The 19,420-nt window shown below is 40.4% G+C and overlaps 1 long non-coding RNA gene across 4 annotated transcripts in view; it reads right to left on the bottom strand.

Moving 5' to 3' along the window:
• LOC103347699 (uncharacterized) overlaps nt 1-19,420 on the bottom strand; it is a 227,992-nt gene that overhangs the window by 154,747 nt on the left and 53,825 nt on the right. For 2 of the 4 annotated variants that reach the window (XR_016229454.1, XR_016229455.1), the window contains exon 3: nt 16,885-16,923. The exons of 1 other annotated variant lie outside the window; for it this stretch is intronic. This is a non-coding gene — a long non-coding RNA (uncharacterized LOC103347699). Of the gene's footprint in view, nt 1-14,375; nt 14,433-16,884; nt 16,924-19,420 lie in introns of all 4 variants that reach the window. One more of the 4 variants, XR_016229456.1, reaches the window with a different exon arrangement.

Consider the following 19,420-nt stretch of genomic DNA (forward strand, 5'->3'; position numbering starts at 1 on the left):
AGCTTTGTTTTTGTTGTTTAAAGTTACTTTAGCTATTCAGAGTCTCTTGTGTCTTCATATGAATTTTAGCATCATTTTCTTCTAGATCTAGAATGTTGTTGCTATTTTTATTGGGATTGCATGGAATCTGTAAAATGCTTTTGGTAGTATGGACATTTTGATGCTATTAATTCTTCCAATCCACAAACATGGAAGATTTTTTTCATTTTTTGTGCCCTATTCCTTTCTTTAATGTTTTATAATTTTAATTATAGAGTTCTTTCACATCCTTGGTTAAATTCATTCTAAGGTATTTGAATTTTTTGTATCTATTGTGAATGGGACTAATCTTACAACTTCTTTCTCAGCCAAGGCATTGTTTGTGTATAAAAAGCCCATTGACTTTTATGAGTTGATTTTATATCCTGCAACTTTACCAAACTCTCTTATGAATTCCAATAGTGTCTTAGTGGAGTCTTTTGGTTCTCCTACATAGAGAATAATGCCATCTACAAATAGGATGATTTGATTTCCTCCTTTCCAATTTGTTTCCCTTTAATTTCTTTTTCTTGCCTAATGGTTCTGGCTAAAACTTCCAGGATTATACTGCATACCAATGGTGAAAGTGGGCATCCTTTTCTGGTTCCAGATCTTAGTGGAAATGCTTCCAACTTTCCCGCATTCAACATGATTCTGGTTGTAGGTTTGTCATAGATTGCCTTGATTGTCTTGAGGAATGTTCCTTCTATACCAAATTTACTTAGGGTTTTTATCATGACAGGATGTGGTATTTTATCAAATGCTTTCTCTGCATCTATTAAGATAATCATATAGCTTTTACTCTTCAGTTTGCTAATATGATGTATCACATTTATTGATTTACATATGTTGAACCATCCCTGCATACTAGGGATAAATCACACTTGGTCCAGTGAATGATCTTTTAGATGTATTGTTGGATTCGACTACCTAGTATTTTGTTGAGTATTTCTATATTTCTGTTTATCAGTGATACTGGTCTATAGTCCTCTTTGTTGTATCTTTTTCTGGTTTTGGAATTAAGAGTGATGCTGGCTTCATAGAAGGAGTTTGGAGGACTTCCTCCTTTTCAATTTTTTTATAGTTTGAGAAGAATTGGAATAGTTCATCTTTAAAAGTCTGGTAGAATTTAGCAGTGGAGTCATCCAGTGCTGGACTTTACTTTGTTGGGAGGATCTTCATTACTGATTCAATCTCCATTTTAGTTATTGGTCTGTTTAGGTTTTCTATGTTTTCATGACTCAATTTTAGGAGATTACATGTGTCCAGGAATCTATTACTTGTAGATTTTTCAATTTGTTAGCATATAGCTATTCCTAGTAATTCCGAATGATTCTTTTTATTTCTATGGTAGCCATTGTTATATCACCTTTTTCTTCTTTGATTTTATTGATTTGAATCTTCTCCCTTTTTTTGTTAGTGGGGTCAATGGTATATCCATTTTGTTTATTTTTTCAAAAAAACAGCTCCTCATTTCACTGATCTTTTGTAATTTTTTTGTTTCCATCTTGCTTATTTCTTTAACTTTAATTATTTCTTTCCTCCTCCTACTTTTGGGTTTGGTTTGCCTCTAGGTCCTTGAGATGCATTAATAGCTCATTTATTTGGTATCTTTCCAATTTCTGGAAGTAGGCACCAATTATTATAAACTTCCCTCTTTAAAAAGTTTGTTTTAGTATTTATATGAAAGTCAGAGTTACACAGAAAAAGGAGAAGTAGAGAGAGAGAGAGGTCTTCCATCCGCTGGTTCACTCCCCAATTGGCTGCAACAGCCAGAGCTGCGCTGATCTGAAGCCAGGCGCCAGGAGCTTCTTCTGGGTCTCCCACACAGTTGCAGGGGCCCAAGGATTTGGGCCATCTTATACTGCTTTCCCAGGCCATAGCAGAGAGCTGGATAGGAAGTGGAGCAGCCAGGACTTGAACCGGTGCCCATATGGGATGCCAGCACTGCAGGTGGTAGCTTTACCCGCTATGCTACAGCACCAGCCCCATAAACTTCCCTCTTAACACTGCTTTTGCTGTATTCCATAAATTTTGATATGTTGTATTGTCATCTTCACTCATTTCCAGAAAATTTTTATTTCACTTTTGATTTCTTCAATGTGTCGCTCCCCGTCTTCGTGGAGGAACGACACAGGACCCTGCGCTGTTCTTTGGTCTGCTCGGCCCTCCCCGGGTTTGCTGCTGGTTCTTCCCGGGTTGGCTACCATCCCTTCTACCTCCGTGGAAGGGCGGTTCCCCCTAGCCACTTTCCCCACTTCCGCGGGGGAGCGGCACACCGCCGGCCGGCTCTCTCGGGGGCTGCACAGGTGTTCCTTCAGATAGATGTTCCCCGTGCATGTTGTCTCTCTCCTCCTTTATAGTCCTCTTCCACCAATCCCAACTCTGCTACCCACACGCCGAGTACGCTGCTCTCCTCCAATCAGGAGTAGGTCCTACAGTTTATTGGTTGAACTGGAGGCAGCTGTGTAGAAGCTGTTTCTCCCTTCTCAGCGCCATATTGCGGGAGAGCAGATGCATAGAATAAGTCTTAATTCCAGTAACTTAGTGTAGTCCGAGTTGCTCCCCACACAATGATCCTGTTCATTCAGGAGCATGTTGCTCAGTCTCCATGTATTTGCATATGTTCTAGAAATTCTTTTTTTTTTTGTATTCTTTTTATTTAGTAAATATAAATTTCCAAAGTACAGTTTATGGATTACATTGGCTCTCCCCCCCCCATAACTTCCCTCCCACTCGCACCCCTCCCATCTCCCACTCCCTCTCCCATTCCATTCACATTCATTTTCAATTATCTTTATATACAGAAGATCGATTTAGTATATATTAAGTAAAGATATCATCAGTTTGCACCCACACAGAAACACAAAGTGTAAAATACTGTTTCAGTACTAGTTATAGCATTACTTCACGTTGGACAACACATTAAGGACAGATCCCACATGAGGAGTAAGTACACAGTGACTCCTGTTGTTGACTTAACAAATTGACACTCTTGTTTATGGTGTCAGTAATCTCCCTAGGCTCTAGTCATGAGTTGCCAAGGCTATGGAAGCCTTTGAGTTCACTGACTTCGCTCTTATCCTGACAGGGTCGTAGTCAAAGTGGAAGTTCTCTCCTCCTTTCAGAGAAAAGTACCTCCTTCTTTGATGGCCCTGTTCTTTCCACTGGGATCTCACTTGCAGAGATCTTTCATTTACGTTTTCTTTTTTTTTCTTTTTTTTTTTCCAGAGTGTCTTGGCTTTCCATGCCTAAAATAGTCTCATGGGCTCTTCAGCCAGATCAAATGCCTTAAGGGCTGATTCTGAGGCCAGAGTGCTATTTAGGACATCTGTCATTCTATGAGTCTGCTGTGTATCCTGCTTCCCATGATGGATCATTCTCTCCCTTTTTGATTCTATCAGTTAGTATCAGCAGACACTAGTCTTGTTTGTGTGATCCCTTTGACTCTTAGACCTATCAGTGTGATCAATTGTGAACTGAAATTGATCACTTGGACTAGTGAGATGGCATTGGTACATGCCACCTTGATGGGATTGAGTTGTTAATTTCCAGCTCCATTCCATTTTGATCAGAAAAGATGCATGGTATGATTTCAATTTTTTGTAACTCATTGAGACTTGCTTTATGGCCTAGTATAAGGTCTATCCTGGAGAAAGTTCCATGCACTGATGAAAAGAATGTGTGTTCTGCAACTGTGGGATGAATGGTTCTGTAGATATCAGTTAAGTCCATTTGGTCCACAGTGTATATTAGCTCTGTTGTATACTTGTTGACTTTCTGTCTAGTTGGTCTGTCCATCACTGAAACTGGGGTGTTGAAATCCGCCATTACTACTGTATTGGAGTCTATGTCTCCCTTTACATCCATTAACATTTCTTTTAAATAGCCAGATGCCTTGTAATTGAGTACATACCATTTAATATCACCACATCTTCTTGTTGAATTGATCCCTTACTCATTAAAAAAAAAGTGCCCTTCTTTGTCTCTTTCAATAGTTTTTGTGTTAAAGTTGTATTTTGTCTGATATTAGATGACTACACCTGCTCATTTTTGCTCTCCATTAGCATGGGATCCTTTTTCCATCCTTTCACTTTCATTCTGCATGTGTCTTTGTTGGTGAGGAACATTTCCTGTAGGCAGCAAAAAGATGGGTTTTGTTTTTTTAATTCATTCAGCCAGTCAATATCTTTTAATTGTAGAATTTAAGCCACTTATATTTAAGGTTATTATTGATAAGTAACTATTTGTTCCCATCATTTTTCCATAAATATTCCTATTGTTTGCTTTGGATTTCCTTTGTACTTTTAACAGAAGATCTTCTGCCTTCACATTCTTTTATAACAATGACTGATGACTAATGTTCTGTTTCTGCATGTAGTACATCTTTAAGAATCATTTGTAAAGCTGGACAAGTGGTAACAAATTCTTTCAATTTCTGTTTGTTTTGGAACGTCTTCATTTCTCTTTCATCTACAAATGAGAGCTTTGCTGGGTAAAGTTTTCTATTCTGGGTTGACAGCTTCTTTCTTTTAGGACATGGACTATGTTTCTCCATGAGTTTTTTGAAGAAGAGTTTTTTGAAGTTTTTTAAAGAACTGCTGTGCATCTGAGATTTCTTTATGATTTCCTAATTAGACTGCCACATGAAAATCAGCTAGGTCTGTTCACAGCATTTGTGGCCTGGCTTATCAACAGAATTTGAAAGAAATTATTTATTGCTTATAACAGCTGAGAGCAAAATGTGAGACAGGCCACAGGAGAAGTTGAAGATCAGCAGTAAAATTCTACAAATATCCTAAGTGGAGAAAGAGTAAACAAAAAGACAGAAAAAAGGAAATACTAAGAAAGATGCAATTATATTCTCTTTTTTAAAATATGTATTTATTTATATATTTATCTTATTTGAAAGGCAAGGAGACAAAGAGGGAGGGGAAGAACAGGGGGAGAGAGAGAGAGAGACAGAGAGAGAGACAGAGAGAGAGAGACAGAGAGAGAGAGAGTCTTCCATAATCCCCAAATGGCTAAAACTGACAGGACTGGGCCAGGCCAAAGCCAAGGACTTGGAACTCCATCCAGGTTCATACAAGGGTGGCAGGGGCTCCAGTACTTTGACCATCTTGTGCTGTCTTCAGGGAGTTGGATCAAGAGTTGAGCAACCAGAACTTGAACCAGTACTCTAATATGGAATGCTGATGTCCCAAGTAGTGGCTTAACCCACTGAGTCACAATGTCAGCCCCAGCAATTATATTCTAATCAAATATATTTTTATAATCATTAAATACACGGCTTGTGGCTTCATAAAAAGCCAAATCTATCCAAATATCACAAGACTATTCCACGCTGCATCAGATGTATTTTGTAAAGGAAGGCATAGGGGTTCTCAGGCACTACCATCAGATGGGCTGAGATTTTATTAGACTCGATTTTTAGGGGCTATACCAGACTGAGTAAGTTACTTAGGCAGTTTGAGCAGAAATTTCCTCATATCTAAAATTGAGAGTACAGCTCCATCCAACCAATTTGCTGTAAGGATTAATGTGTGTTCGAATTTAGTTGCATAGCAAAAGATAACAAATGATGGAAGAATGTGGAGAATAGGAAATCCTGGTACACTGTTGGTGGACATGTAAATTGGCATATCCATTGATAGAAAACAGTGTGAACCCCCTCAAAAATTCAGAAAAATGCAGGTGGACATTTGGTAGAATGGGTAAGTCATCACTTGGGAAAGCCACATCCCATTTCAGAGTGCCTAGGAGTCCTGGCTCTTCTGCTTCCCATCCAGCTTTCTGATTATGTGCACTCTGCCCAAGCATGTGGGAGATCCAGATTGAGTTACTGGCTCTCTTCTTTTGCTCTGCCCTAACTGTTGTAGGCATTTTAAGAGTAAACTAGTGGATGGAGGATCTGTCTCTTTGGTTTTCAAATAAAAAATGAAAATAGGCCAGCGCCGCGGCTCAATAGGCTAATCCTCCACCTTGCGGTGCCAGCACACTGGGTTCTAGTCCCGGTCGGGGCGCCAGATTCTGTCCCAGTTGCCCCTCTTCCAGGCCAGCCCTCTGCTATGGCCCAGGAGTGCAGTGGAGGATGGCCCAAGTCCTTGGGCCCTGCACCCCATGGGAGACCAGAAGAAGCACCTGTCTCCTGGCTTCGGATCAGCGTGATGTGCCGGCCACAGCGTGCCGGCTGCAGCGGCCATTGGAGGGTGAACCAATGGCAAAAAGGAAGACCTTTCTCTCTGTCTCACTCTCTCACTGTCCACTCTGCCTGTCAAAAATAAAAATTAAAAAAAATGAAAATAAATAAAAGTTTAAAAATAAATAAATAAAATTACTATGCCCCAGAAATCCCACTTCTGGGTATATGAGGGTACTTCAAAAATATTTATGGAAAATACAATTTTAAACGTTTATTTTGGTGTAAAACAAATTTTTATGTCCATGCATAAGAGAGGTCTCCAAAAAGCTTATGAAAATGCATCTTTTGGGGCTGGCAGGCTCACTTGGTGAATCCTCTGCCTGCAGCGCTGGCATCCCATATGAGCGCCAAGTTCTAGTCCCGGCTGCTTCTCTTCCAGTCCAGCTCTCTGCTGTGGCCCAGGAGGGCAGTGGAGGATGGCCCAAGTGCTTGAGCCCCTACACCCACATGGAAGACCAGGAAGAAGCACCTGGCTTCTGGCTTCAGATCGGCGTAACTCCGGCCTTAGTGGCCATTTGGGGAGTGAACCAATGGATGGAAGACCTTTCTCTCTGTCTCTCTCTCTCACTGTCTATAACTCTACCTGTCAAATAAATTAAAAGAAAGAAAATGTATGTTTTGAAAAATCAATGCATGAATTTCAAAATTTGGTGCATGAAAATAAATTTATTTATTTATTTATTTATTTTTTATTTTTATTTCTTTGACAGGCAGAGTGGACAGTGAGAGAGAGACAGAGAGAAAGGTCTTCCTTTTGCCGTTGGTTCACCCACCAATGGCTGCCGAAGCCAGCGCGCTGCGGCTGGCGCACTGCGCTGATCCGATGGCAGGAGCCAGGTACTTATCCTGGTCTCCCGGTGTGCCGGTGCCGCAAGGCGGAGGATAGGCCTAGTGAGCCGCGGCGCCGGCCCAAATTTATCTTTTAATTTAGTTTTTCTGCAAACTTTTTGAAGTACTCTTGAATAGAAATCAGGGTCTTGAAGAGAAATCTTCTCTCACATGTTCAATGCAGCATTATTTACAATAGCCAAGATAGAGAAACAAATTCAATGTTCAGCAACAAATGAATAAAGAAAATGTGGTCTATATACAGAATGGGATATTCTTCAGCCTTTAAAAAGGAGATCCTCACCTTTGCAACAACATGAATGGTCCTGGAGGACATTTCGCTGAGTGAAATAAGCCAGACACAGAAAAACAAATACTGGGCTGGCGCCACGGCTCAATAGGCTAATCTTCCGCCTGCGGTGCCGGCACCCCAGGTTCTAGTCCCGGTCGGGCGCCGGATTCTGTCCCGGTTGCTCCTCTTCCAGGCCAGCTCTCTGCTGTGGCCCAGGAGTGCAATGGAGGATGGCCCAAGTGCTTGGGCCCTGCACCCGATGGTAGACCAGGATAAGCACCTGACTCCTGCCTTCGGATCAGCGCGGTGCACTGGCCGCAGGGCGCTAGTCACAGCAGCCATTGGAGGGTGAAGGAAAAGGAAAACCTTTCCCTCTGTCTCTCTCTCTCACTGTCTACTCTGCCTGTCAAAAAAAAAAAAAAAAAAAATACTGTGTGATATCACTTATATATATAATACAAAACAGTTGCATTCATAAAACCAGAGAGTAGAATGGTGATGGCCAGGAGCTGGAGGGAAGGGAAGATGAGGAGATGTTGGAAAAGAGGTAAAACTTTTCAGTTATGGGGCCGGCACCGAGCAGTAGCAGGTAAAGCTGCAGCTTGCAGTGCTGGCATCCCATATGGGCTCCAGTTCGAGTCTCAGCTGCTCCACTTCCAATCCTGTTCCCTTCTATGGCCTGGGAAGACAGTAGAAGATGGCTCAAGTGTTTGGGCCCCTGAACCCACATGAGAGACCTGGAAGAAGCTACAGGTTCCTGGCTTCAGATTGGCGCAGCTTTGGCTGTTGCTGCCAACTAGAGAGTGAGCCAATTGATGGAAGACTTTCTCTCACCTCTCTCTCTCTCACTTCGCTCTCTCTCTCTCTCTCTCTGCCTCTGCCTCTCTGTAACTCTGACTTTCAAATTAAAAATAAATATTTTTTTAAAAAAGTTTTAGTTATTCAAGATGGTTAAGACTTGGAGATCTATATATTATTGTTAATATGAATAGAGTTAACAATATAATCCAAAAATATTCTATTCTTGAAATTTGCTGAGGCTGGGGCTGTGGCATAGTGGGTAAGGCCACCGCCTGCAGTGCCAGCATCGCATATGGGCGCCAGTTCAAGTCCCAGCTACTCCTCTTCCAATCCAGCTCTCTGCTATGGTCTGGGAGGGCAGTAGAAGATGGCCCAAATCCTTGGATCACTGCACCCACATGGGAGACCCTGAAGAAGCTCCTGGCTCCTGGCTTCGGATCGGCACAGCTCTGGCTGTTGCAGCTAATTGGGGAGTGAAACAGTGGATGGAAGACCATACTCTCTCTCTCTCTGCCTCTCCTTCTCTCTCTATGTAATTCTTTCAAGTAAATAAAATAAATCTCAAAAAAGAATTGCTAAGCGAGTAGATCTTAGCAAATGTTAACACAACAAAAAAAGAAAAAAAAAGGTAACTATATGAAATGATGAATATGTTAATTAACTTGATTGTGGTGATTATTTAACTACACATATAAAATGATCAAGCTGTATACTTTAAATACATAACATTTTTAGTTGTTAAGTATATTTTTTAAAAGAAAGGTATATTTTGTTTATTTGAAAGACAGAGTTACAGACAGAGGTAGAGACAGAGAAAGAGACTATTTTTATATTTGCTGGTTCACTTGTTAAATGGCTGCAATGGCCAGAGCTGAGTTGATCCAAAGCCAGGAGCCAGGGGCTTCCTCCAGGTCTCCCTTGTGGATGCAGGGGCCCAAGGACTTGGGCCATCCTCTGCTGCCTTCCCACAGGCACATTAGCAGGGAGCTGCCTCAGAGGTGGGGCAGCCAGGACTCGAACTGGCACCCATATGGAATGCTGGTGCTGCAGCTGGCATCTTAACCCGCTATACCACAACACCAGCCCCCTAATTTGTTTTAGTTATGGAGATATAATCATTCCATTTCCAGTTTTGCCCAGGAACTAGAACTATATTTTGATTTAGGGACAACTGCTTTAGAAAAGTACTTTTGTACACATAGAACTCATTTATAGCTAAGTTATTCAAATATCCAATGACAACATAACAAAATCAGGGCCTTCATTCAAGTAAGTACTCCAGCTTACTATTCCATAGAAGCAGTTACACATATTTAAAAACTACTCTTTCATGTTTTTAAAATAGCATCTGATATTCAGACAGTAATCTATTAAGAAGTAACTCACTGATCTGAAAGTTGATGTGATTTCAAAATACCCAGAATGAATCCAACTCAATGAGGCATAGATGCATAGATTTTGGAAGTAAGGAGCTTATCATAGGATTTTTCGGAGCCACCACACAATGGCAAATGAAGATAAATTGCAGAAATTAGAACCAAGTGTTGCAATCAAAAGGGAACGTTCTCACAGATGGAAACAAACTTGGAAAACAAATGAATGGAAGATTAAACAATGGAGTCTGAGTAATATTACTTGTTTCCCTATGATTAAAGTTTGACAGGCATCATGAGTCAAAATGTAAATAAAGTAGTTATGGTGGACCTGTCCAGGTTTATGTTTGGTAAGCTACAGCTTACCTCAAAGTTACCATTGGGAAGGTCTTTGAACAGCCACCACCTTCACTCTGGCATGTGATAGATTTATTCCTGGTAAGAAAGCCATTTTGATGGTAGAGAGTGTTCTTAAAATATTGTAATGGGATTTCTACATTTGGAAAATATGGTGATAATATATAATCTCTTGGGGCTAGCGCTGTGGCATAGCAAGTAAAGCAGCCAACTGCAGTGCTGGCAACCCATACAGGCGCTGGTTCGTGTCCTGGCTGCTCCACTTCCGATCCAGCTGTCTGCTATGGCTTGGAAAAGTAGTGGAAGATGGCCCAAGTGTTTGGGCCCCTGCACCTGGGTGGGAGACCTGGAGGACACTTCTGGCTCCTGGCTTCAGATCAGTGCAGCTCTGGCTGTTGCAGCCAACTGGGAAGTGAACCAGTAGAATGGAAGACCTCGCTCTCGCTCGCTCGCTCACTCTCGCTCTCTGCCTCTCCTTCTCTCTGTGTGTAACTCTGACTTTCAAATAAATAAATAATTTGTTAAAAAAATATATACATAATCAGGCCGGCACCGCGGCTCACTAGGCTAATCCTCCGCCTTGCGGCGCCGGCACACCGGGTTCTAGTCCTGGTCGGGGTGCCAGATTCTGTCCCGGTTTCCCCTCTTCCAGGCCAGCCCTCTGCTGTGGCCAGGGAGTGCAGTGGAGGATGGCCCAAGTCCTTGGGCCCTGCACCCCATGGGAGACCAAGATAAGTACCTGGCTCCTGCCATCGGATCAGCGCGGTGCGCCGGCCGCAGCGCGCCGGCCGTGGCGGCCATTGGAGGGTGAACCAACGGCAAAGGAAGACCTTTCTCTCTGTCTCTCTCTCTCACTGTCCACTCTGCCTGTCCAAAAAAAAAATATATATATATATAATATATATATATAATCTCCCTATATTTTTATACCTAACTAAAAAATATTCAAGAATGTTCTATTGTGTGCTTCATTTTAAAGTATAAATTCCTTAGATGCTTCTTTTTCTGCGTTAGCAGGTTTACTAATGCACTACTCCCAAAATGTAGATGGGAGCTCCCTCAAATACAAGAAGTACATGGTATAAGTTGTATGCTTCTGAGCCTGGGATTAGCTAGTAATAGTAAAGCTCATGTTTACTCAGGACTTACTATGAGTCTCTGCCAAGCACTGTACTAAGAACTTTCAAAGAATTATTTCATTTTATCAGCAATTCCAACAAGACAAACTCCAAGTATCCCAGATTATAAGAATAAGGGAATTAGAAGATCCTACTGGTTGATAAAAATTAAACCCCAAAAAGAGAACAGAAAGTTTTCACAGCTGATTTTTTAGCAATTTGTAAAACTAAGATTTTCATCAAATTAACTGAATACTAATATATATGTTAATCATATATTATAAATGTCTGCAAATTTTCAGTGGTTTCTCTCCTTTTTTAGCCATTTATAAAATTTTATATGAAGCATCCTTTCTGTAGGTCCAACTGAAAACAAAAGAATAAAGTCCCCTTTTCTAAACTTTAAATTTTCACTGAATTATCCTATTATCCAAAACCCACTACCAACTATAAAAGATGTCCCATAATGTGGACCTTTCATTCATTCCTCAGTCTGAACTGCTTGCTGAGCACCACACCCTGGAGATACAAATAAGACAAGAACTCTGCCCTCAAAATATCAGTTAATTAAGAGAGCCATGTAAACAAACCATGGCAAATATAATGTGCAATAGATCATATAAAAGAAGTAGGCAGAATGTAGGTTCACAGTAGGAAGTAATTTTCACAGGAAAGAACATTCTGGCAGTCTCGGAGAAGAGTTAGGAAGAAAATAGTAGAGGAAATTTGACACAAATTGGAGGGACAACAAGGACCTACATGGAGGGCGTGGACTCACACAACTCAGGACCCCAGCAGCCAAGAGCCTCTGCACCAGTGTTGGAGAGTGAGGTGAGACCAGATTGCAGCAGCCCAAGCTACTGGCGAAAAAGCTGCAGGAAGAGCCTGGAGGGAACCTGGCTTGGAGTCCCATGGGGGACAGGAGACCTGCCAAACTAGAGGAGAAAAAACAAAAAAGGGATACATTTATCTCTCCTCAGTCACCCTGCAATGGCATCCTGTAACAAGCTGATAGAGAGCAGGCACAATTTTGGACATACATAGCACCCTGCACAAGCCTATTTCTGTGTCTGTGCCCAGCAACAAGCCAAGTGGAGATTCTTGAGTCTGGTGGGGAGAACAAACAGGGGTCTGGGTGCTTGTGACTGTGGGAGGCTTGTGTGCTGTGACTGTGAAAACACTGAGGCTATGTGGGAGGACAGAGGGTGTGGCTGGGGCTCTGGGCAGTCACTGCAGGAAGCTCCACATGAACAGGGTTCCCTGGTTACCTGATGATGAACACTGTCAGAGAATCTGAGCTTACACTGAGGACTGCTCAGATCCAGTGTGGTCTTTGTGGCAGAGCCGATGAATAATATACCCACAGGGCTAACATCCAGGTACTAGTCTCCTTTGAGGAGAGGAGCTCAGCTGAGTCTATATGAACAGACAAGAACAAACCTCTCCTCTAATAATAAAATCAGAGGATATTTATCATGTCAAACCAGAGTGTGTCACCTCAGACATGCCCTTCACCCTGGAGCACTGACCAGAGCTCCCTGGCCACACCCACTACATGCCTCTAGGTATTCACTAAAAGCAAACACTCCAATCATCTACAGAAGCATAGTACAAACATAAAAGCCACCACAGTGAAAAAACAAACCAACAACTATCTCCACAAATGCTGAATAACAAACACTCCAATTCAAGAAACAAGAAGAAGACAACATGACGCCCTCCCCCCCCCAAAGAACACAACACTTCAATACCAGATTGTGAAGATGATGAGACTGAAGAAATTCCAGAAACAGAATTCAAAAAGTTGATCATAGGATTACTTAGAAGTAATCAGAAGCAAATGCATGAACTAATGAAATCTGTATGACATGTAAGAAAATTTCTCCCATGAAATTGAAATCTTAAAGAGAAATCAAAATGAAATCTGGAAATGAAGAATTCAATAGAACAAACAAAAAAATGCAGTAGAGAGTCTTAACAAAACAATCAGTGAAGCAGAAAAAAAGAATATCTGACTTAGAAGAAAAAGCACAAGAAATTATACAGTCAAACCAAACACAAGAAGAAGAAATTAGAAAACTAAAAAACACTGTTTGTAATCTATAGGATACTATCAAACAAACAAACATATGGGTTCTAGGAGTTCCTGAAGGCATGGAATGAGAGAAAGAATTAGAAGGCCTTTTAGTGAAACAATAACACAAAATTTCCTCAACTTGGAGAAAGAAAGGGACATCTGAGTACAGGAAGCACATAGAACTACTAATAATGTGACCAGAAAAGATCTTCACCATGACACATTGTAATCAAACTCTCCACAATAACACATAAGGAAAAGATTCTAAATGTGCACAAAAAAACCACCAGATTACTTTCAGAGGATCTCCAATTAGACTCACAACTCACTTCTCATCAGAAATTCTATAGGCTAGGAGAGAATGGTGAGATATATTCCAGTTATTTGGAGAACAGAACTGTCAGCGGCAGAATACTTTACCCTGCAAAGCTTTCTTTTATGAATGGAGGTATAATAAAGACCTTCCATGACAAACAGAAATTGAAAGAATTTGTCACTACCCATCCAGCCATGCAGAAGATGCTTAAGGATGTGCTGCACACAGAGACACAGGAACATGGTCATCACTACAGAAGAAGGTAAAGGAAGGAAATCTCCCAGTAAAAATACAAAGGAAATACAAAGTAAAAAATAGGAATATTTATGGGGAAATAGTAAGGCAAAATTGTTATTTATCAACAGTCACCTTGAGTTTAAATGGCTTCAACTCTCCAGTTAAAAGACACAGACTGGCTGAATCGATTAAAAAAAAAACGAATCTATTTGCTGCCTAAAAAAACCATATCTCACTAATAAAGATGCACGTAGACTGAAAGTGAAAGAATGTAAAAAGATATTCCATATTAACAGAAACCAAAAAAGAGCTGGTATAGCCGTCCTAATATCAGACAAAATAGACTTTAACACAAAAACTGTTAAAAGAGACAAAGAAAAGGCACTATGCAATAATTAAAGAGATGACTTCAACAGGAAGATGTAACCATCATAATCATATATGCACCTAATTACAGGGTATCTGCCTATTTAAAAGAAATGTTAAGGGATCTAAAAGGATACATAGACTCAAATAAAATAGTAATTGGGGATTTCAACACCACCTTTTCAGCAATGGACAGATAAACCAGCAGGGAAACAGCATGGTTAATCAACACTATAGGCCAAATGGACCTAACAGATATCTACAGAACTTTTCATGCTACATTTGCAGAATACACATTCTTGTCACCAGTGCATGGAACTTTCTCTACAATTGACCACATGCTAGTCCATACAGCAAGTCTCACCAAATTCAAAAAAATAGAAATCATACCGTGCATCTTCTCAAACCACAATGGAATGAAGATGTAAATCAGCAACGCAGGAATCTCTAGAACATATGCAAACACATGGAGACTGAACAACTTATTCCTGAATGAAGAGTGGGTCATAGAAGAAATCAAAAGAGAAATAAAAAAAATTCTGGAAACAAATGAAGATGACAATAAAACATATCAAAACTTATGGGATACAGCAAAAGCAGTGTTAAAAGGACTGGAAAAATAAATTATGGATATGTACTCTATGAAATACTACACAGCAGTAAAAATTATGAAATGCAGTCATTTGCAACAAAATGGATTAACCTGAAAAACATCATACTTAGTGAAATAAGCCAGTTCCATGGCTGGCGCCACAGCTCACTAGGCTAATCCTCCACCTGCGTTGCCTGTACCTCGGGTTCTAGTCCCGGTTGAGGCACCGGATTCTGTCTTGGTTGCTCTTCTTCCAGTCCAGCTCTCTGCTGTGGCCCCGAAGGCAGTGGAGGATGGCCTAATTGCTTGGGCCCTGCACCTGCATGGAATACCAGGAGGAAGCACCTGGCTCCTGGCCTCGGATCAGTGCGGCACACTGGCCATAGCGACCATTTGGGGGTGAACCAACAGAAGGAAGACCTTTCTCTCTGTCTGTCTCTCCCTCTCTGTCTAACTCTGCCTGTCAAAAAAAGAAAAAAAAGAAAGAAGCCAGTTCCAAAGGGACAAATACCATATGTTCTCCCTGATCTATGATCACTAATACAGTACCTAAAAGAAAATCTGTAGAAGTGAAATTATACTTTGAGAAGCAATGACTTGAACAGTCCTTGTCTTAACTGTCGAGGAACATTTTTTTTTCTTCTTCATATATTTGTTGAACACCCTACTTAACACAGAGTTAATCATGTATGTATACAGTCAATTGAAAATAGATCTCAGAAAAAGTAAGAGTGGGAATAAGAGAGGGAAGAGGAAGTTTATAACTGTAAAACTGTATAGTTCTGCATACAGACTTACTTCTAAGTTTAAAACTTGCCGTGGGACCCCAAATTCCATTAGGCTGGGTGGTAAAAATGCCATCTTAAGTGTTAAAGTGACCATATTAAGTGTTAAAGTGATCATATACATAGGATTAAGTGTTAAAGGGATCATATAAATAAGATCAAGTATCTGGTAATAATAATAGATAGAATTAAAAAGAAGAGAATATTCCAAAATGGGAAGCAGTCTACACAGCAGACTCATAGAATGAGAATTGCTTTATAAAGCACTCTAACCTCAAAATCAGCCCTTAAGGCATTCTGGTCTGGCTGAAAAGCTCATGAGAGCACTTCAGGCATGGAAAGCCAAGACACTGTGGCAAATAAAAAGTCCTACATGAAGGATCTCTGTGAGTGAGACCCCAGTGGAAAGAAGTGACCATCAAAGAAGGATGTTCTTTTCTCTGAAGAGAGAAGAGAACTTCCACTTTCCTAATTGCCTTGTCTAAATACTGATGGAGATTGTGGATTCAAAAGGCTTCCAGCCTTGGTAGCTCATGCCAAGAGCCTCGGTTGATCACTGACATCGCATGTAAGAGTGTTAATTGTTAAATTAACAATGAGGGTTGCTGCTCCCTTGCCCACAAAGGAACGACACTGTTCGCAGCTTATCGGTCTTCAGTAGACTTTTAATGAGAAAATAACAGTGACAGAGAAAGAATGAAGGGAGGAGAGTGGACAGAAAAGCCCCCTCCTTCCTCAGCACACAGCTTATATACAAAATCTGGCCAATTGCAAGCAGGCTCAAGTCCACGCACGGAACACTCCAATCCGCTGTCTGTTCACGCAGTGTGCACGCGTCCTCGGGCCAATCAGATGAGGTGTCATGCAGCAGGCAGGCTCACTGCGTGGTCCTCAGCGCCATCTTGTTGTTTACAACATTCTCAACTCCTCTGGAAAGTCCCGACCGTGGGAAAGCATTGCCCTAACTGAAACTAGCAACATCTGCCTTGTGATAAAGACACAGCAACAGCTATCAGACCGACCTTGACGTGGGGGCTCCATGGCTGCGCATCCCATGGAGCCCCACAGAGGGTCACTGCGCACTTACTTTCCATGCAGGACTTCTGTCTTCAGTGAGCTGTATTATGATAATTTACTGGAAAATCTGTTCTCAAACAGTGTGTTTGTGTGTGTGCGTGTGTGTGTAAATTGTTGAAATCTTTACTTAGTATAGAGCTGGTCTTCTATGTATAAATTTAATTGAAAATGAATCTTAATGGAGAATGGGATTGGGAATGGGAGAGGAAGGAGGAGGTGGGGTAGGGTAGAGTAGGGGTGGGAAGGCAGGTATTGTGGGAAGAATCACTATATTCCTAAAGTTGTACTTATGAAATTTGTACTCCTTAAATAAAAGGTTTCTTTGGGGAAATAAAAAAAAGAAACTATATGGGCCTGAAAATGTCCATTTGGGGGGAGTTTTGAAATTATGAATTCATCTTTATGAATAGCTACAGTATATTAACATTTAAAGAAAAAAACATACCAGAAGTCTTCATGGATGCAATGAACCAAAAGGTATCATCTGAAATGTAGATGAAAATATTTCATGTTCAGTTGGTTCAATTTACTTGTGTGTTCATTCTCCTTTTTCCCCAAAGATGAATTGTCTTCTTAAGAAAATTTAGATTATAATTTACCTACTTTTCTGTACTATTTTACATCCTATTCCTGACCTTCTGTTTCTTCCATCACTTATCTTTTTTTTTTTCTTTTAAGTAACTGGTCAGATTGTTTTACTACCAACAATAAATCTTTCAAGAGTTATCATGCACTTATGGTAATGCAAATATTCTGATTGTGATTATATAAATGCATCAAACTACACTTCTTTTTTTAAAAAAAATCTATTATGTGCAGTGGTTTGGATATGGGTTGCCCCCAAGGGTCTACATGTCGGGAGCTTGGTCTTCAGGTGGTGGTATTGGGAGGTGATGAGGAACTTTTAAAAGGTAGGAGGTCCTTGAATCAATTGAGAGCATAACCTCAAAAGGAACTATTGTATTTCTTGGGGGTTCTGGTTAGTTCTTGTGAGAGCACTGTTTTACAGCCTGGCCCTGGTCCTACATAGCCTCCCTCTGACTTCCTGTTTGACCATGTGATTGTTGGCTCTCACATGCACTGCTACTACTGCAACCTACCAAGAAATGAGGCAGTCAAGGGCTTGCAAAAGCCTGTTCCATGCCATTTGGATTTCCAGCATCCAAACCTGAGCTAAATAAAACTCTTTTCTTTACAAAGTTAGCCTGTATCAGGTATTTCACTATAGTCATGAAAAAGCTGGCTAAGACATGATGCAATCCAGTGATGTCATACTGAGCTATCTAGCTCTTAGAAGGAGTCATGTACAAGAATGCTGCCCATTCCTGCATTGTTTGTAAGAGAAAAATTGTAACAATTTAAAGATCCATAATGACAAGATGGATAAATTGGGGATTTTTTTATGAAATAGAAGCTATTTAAATGAACTAGAAGATGTGTATGAAAATTGAGTGAGAATCATTTACTAAGGACAGAAAACAATTAAATCAACATGAGTATTATTTATATATACATAGATACAGATGTAAAAACACATGCAGAATTAAAACTGAAAATTCAGCTTAGTTGCTACCTCTGCAAAAAGCAGGAAAGAAATGTGTCAAGTTGGTTACAATGGCTTCAACTATACTTGTAGGATTCTAACTGGGAAAGGAGGAAGGAAGGGAAGAGGAAAAAAAAGTGAAGGAAGGGGATCATGAAATGTAGGGAAAGAGAGTTTTGGGAAAATATGACAAGATGCTATGACAGGACTAAGCTGGGTGATAGACACATAATTTTTTGTTAAATATTGTACACACTTTTCTGTATGTATAAAATATTCTTTTTTCATTTTAAATTTTTTTATATTTCTTATTTTTTTCATGTTTTGAATTCTATTTAAGGTATACAATTTCATGTATTTCATATACACAGGTTCAGGAATGATTATAAAATATCTATAATGAAATAAAAGATGTGCTAATATTTATAATATTAGTTCACTATGTTATTAACCAAATCTAATAGTCAAACAAAAAATTTAAAGTAAAAAAATTAACAATGAGCACAAATATTTTCTGGTTCTACTATCAAGAGGATTGTTTGAATCCAGGCAGATAATATTTACAATATAACTTTCTGACTCCTCTACTAGCACAGCCTTAACACAACTGGAATGTCCTGGTAAAAAGGGAATGTGCCAGTGCGTTATTAAGTGCTCTGCTGCTGACCCAATTTGTGACAGGAGGAAAGATCTCTGAAAGGCAAAGGAGGAAGGACTGATAATCTATTCAGCATGTATTTATGCATTTCTGGGGTTTTTATTTTTTGTTTTCAAGCCCCTTCAGTTTACAGACACTGGGATAGAAATCTTCCATCCTCTGGTTTATTCCCCAGATGCCTGCAATTGTTGGGGCTGGGCCAGGTCAAAGCCACGAGTCAAGAACTCAGTCCAGGCCTACCATGTGGGTGGTAGGGACTCAGACTGAGCCATCGGCTGTTGCCTCCCAAGGTACTCCTTAGTAGGAAGCTGAACTCTGAAGAGAATCTGGGAGTCAAACAAGGCACTCCAACATGGCATGCAAGCATCCCAAGTGGTGTCTTAACCACTGCTTCAAATGTTTGCCCTCAGAATTTTTAATAAGGAGGTCCACAATTTAGTGGGCCTCCAGGTGAAATTTTTTCATGCTAACTCATTTGATAATTAAATTATTAGCTTCAGAGGCAAAATTAAAGTTTCAACTGGTAAGTAAAGCACTAGGGCCAAATCTGTATTTGGTCTCTGACATCAAAATAGGATGAAAAACAGAAGTGGGCAGAAGAGTGTTCATATTGTAGGAAAGAGAACCCAGGACTGGGAGTCAATTCTGCCACAAACTAGCAGTGTGATTTTAACCCCTATCTGAGCATTTGCCCTTGTCTGTAAAGTGAAATAAAGAATCTTAACATCTAATGTGCCCTCTAGGCCTAGAAGTCTATGATTTTGTGTCCTAAATCACAGC

This window comes from Oryctolagus cuniculus, chromosome 2, assembly GCF_051225735.1.
Source record: "Oryctolagus cuniculus isolate XC-2025 breed Fujian yellow rabbit chromosome 2, ASM5122573v1, whole genome shotgun sequence".
NCBI lineage: Eukaryota > Metazoa > Chordata > Mammalia > Lagomorpha > Leporidae > Oryctolagus > Oryctolagus cuniculus.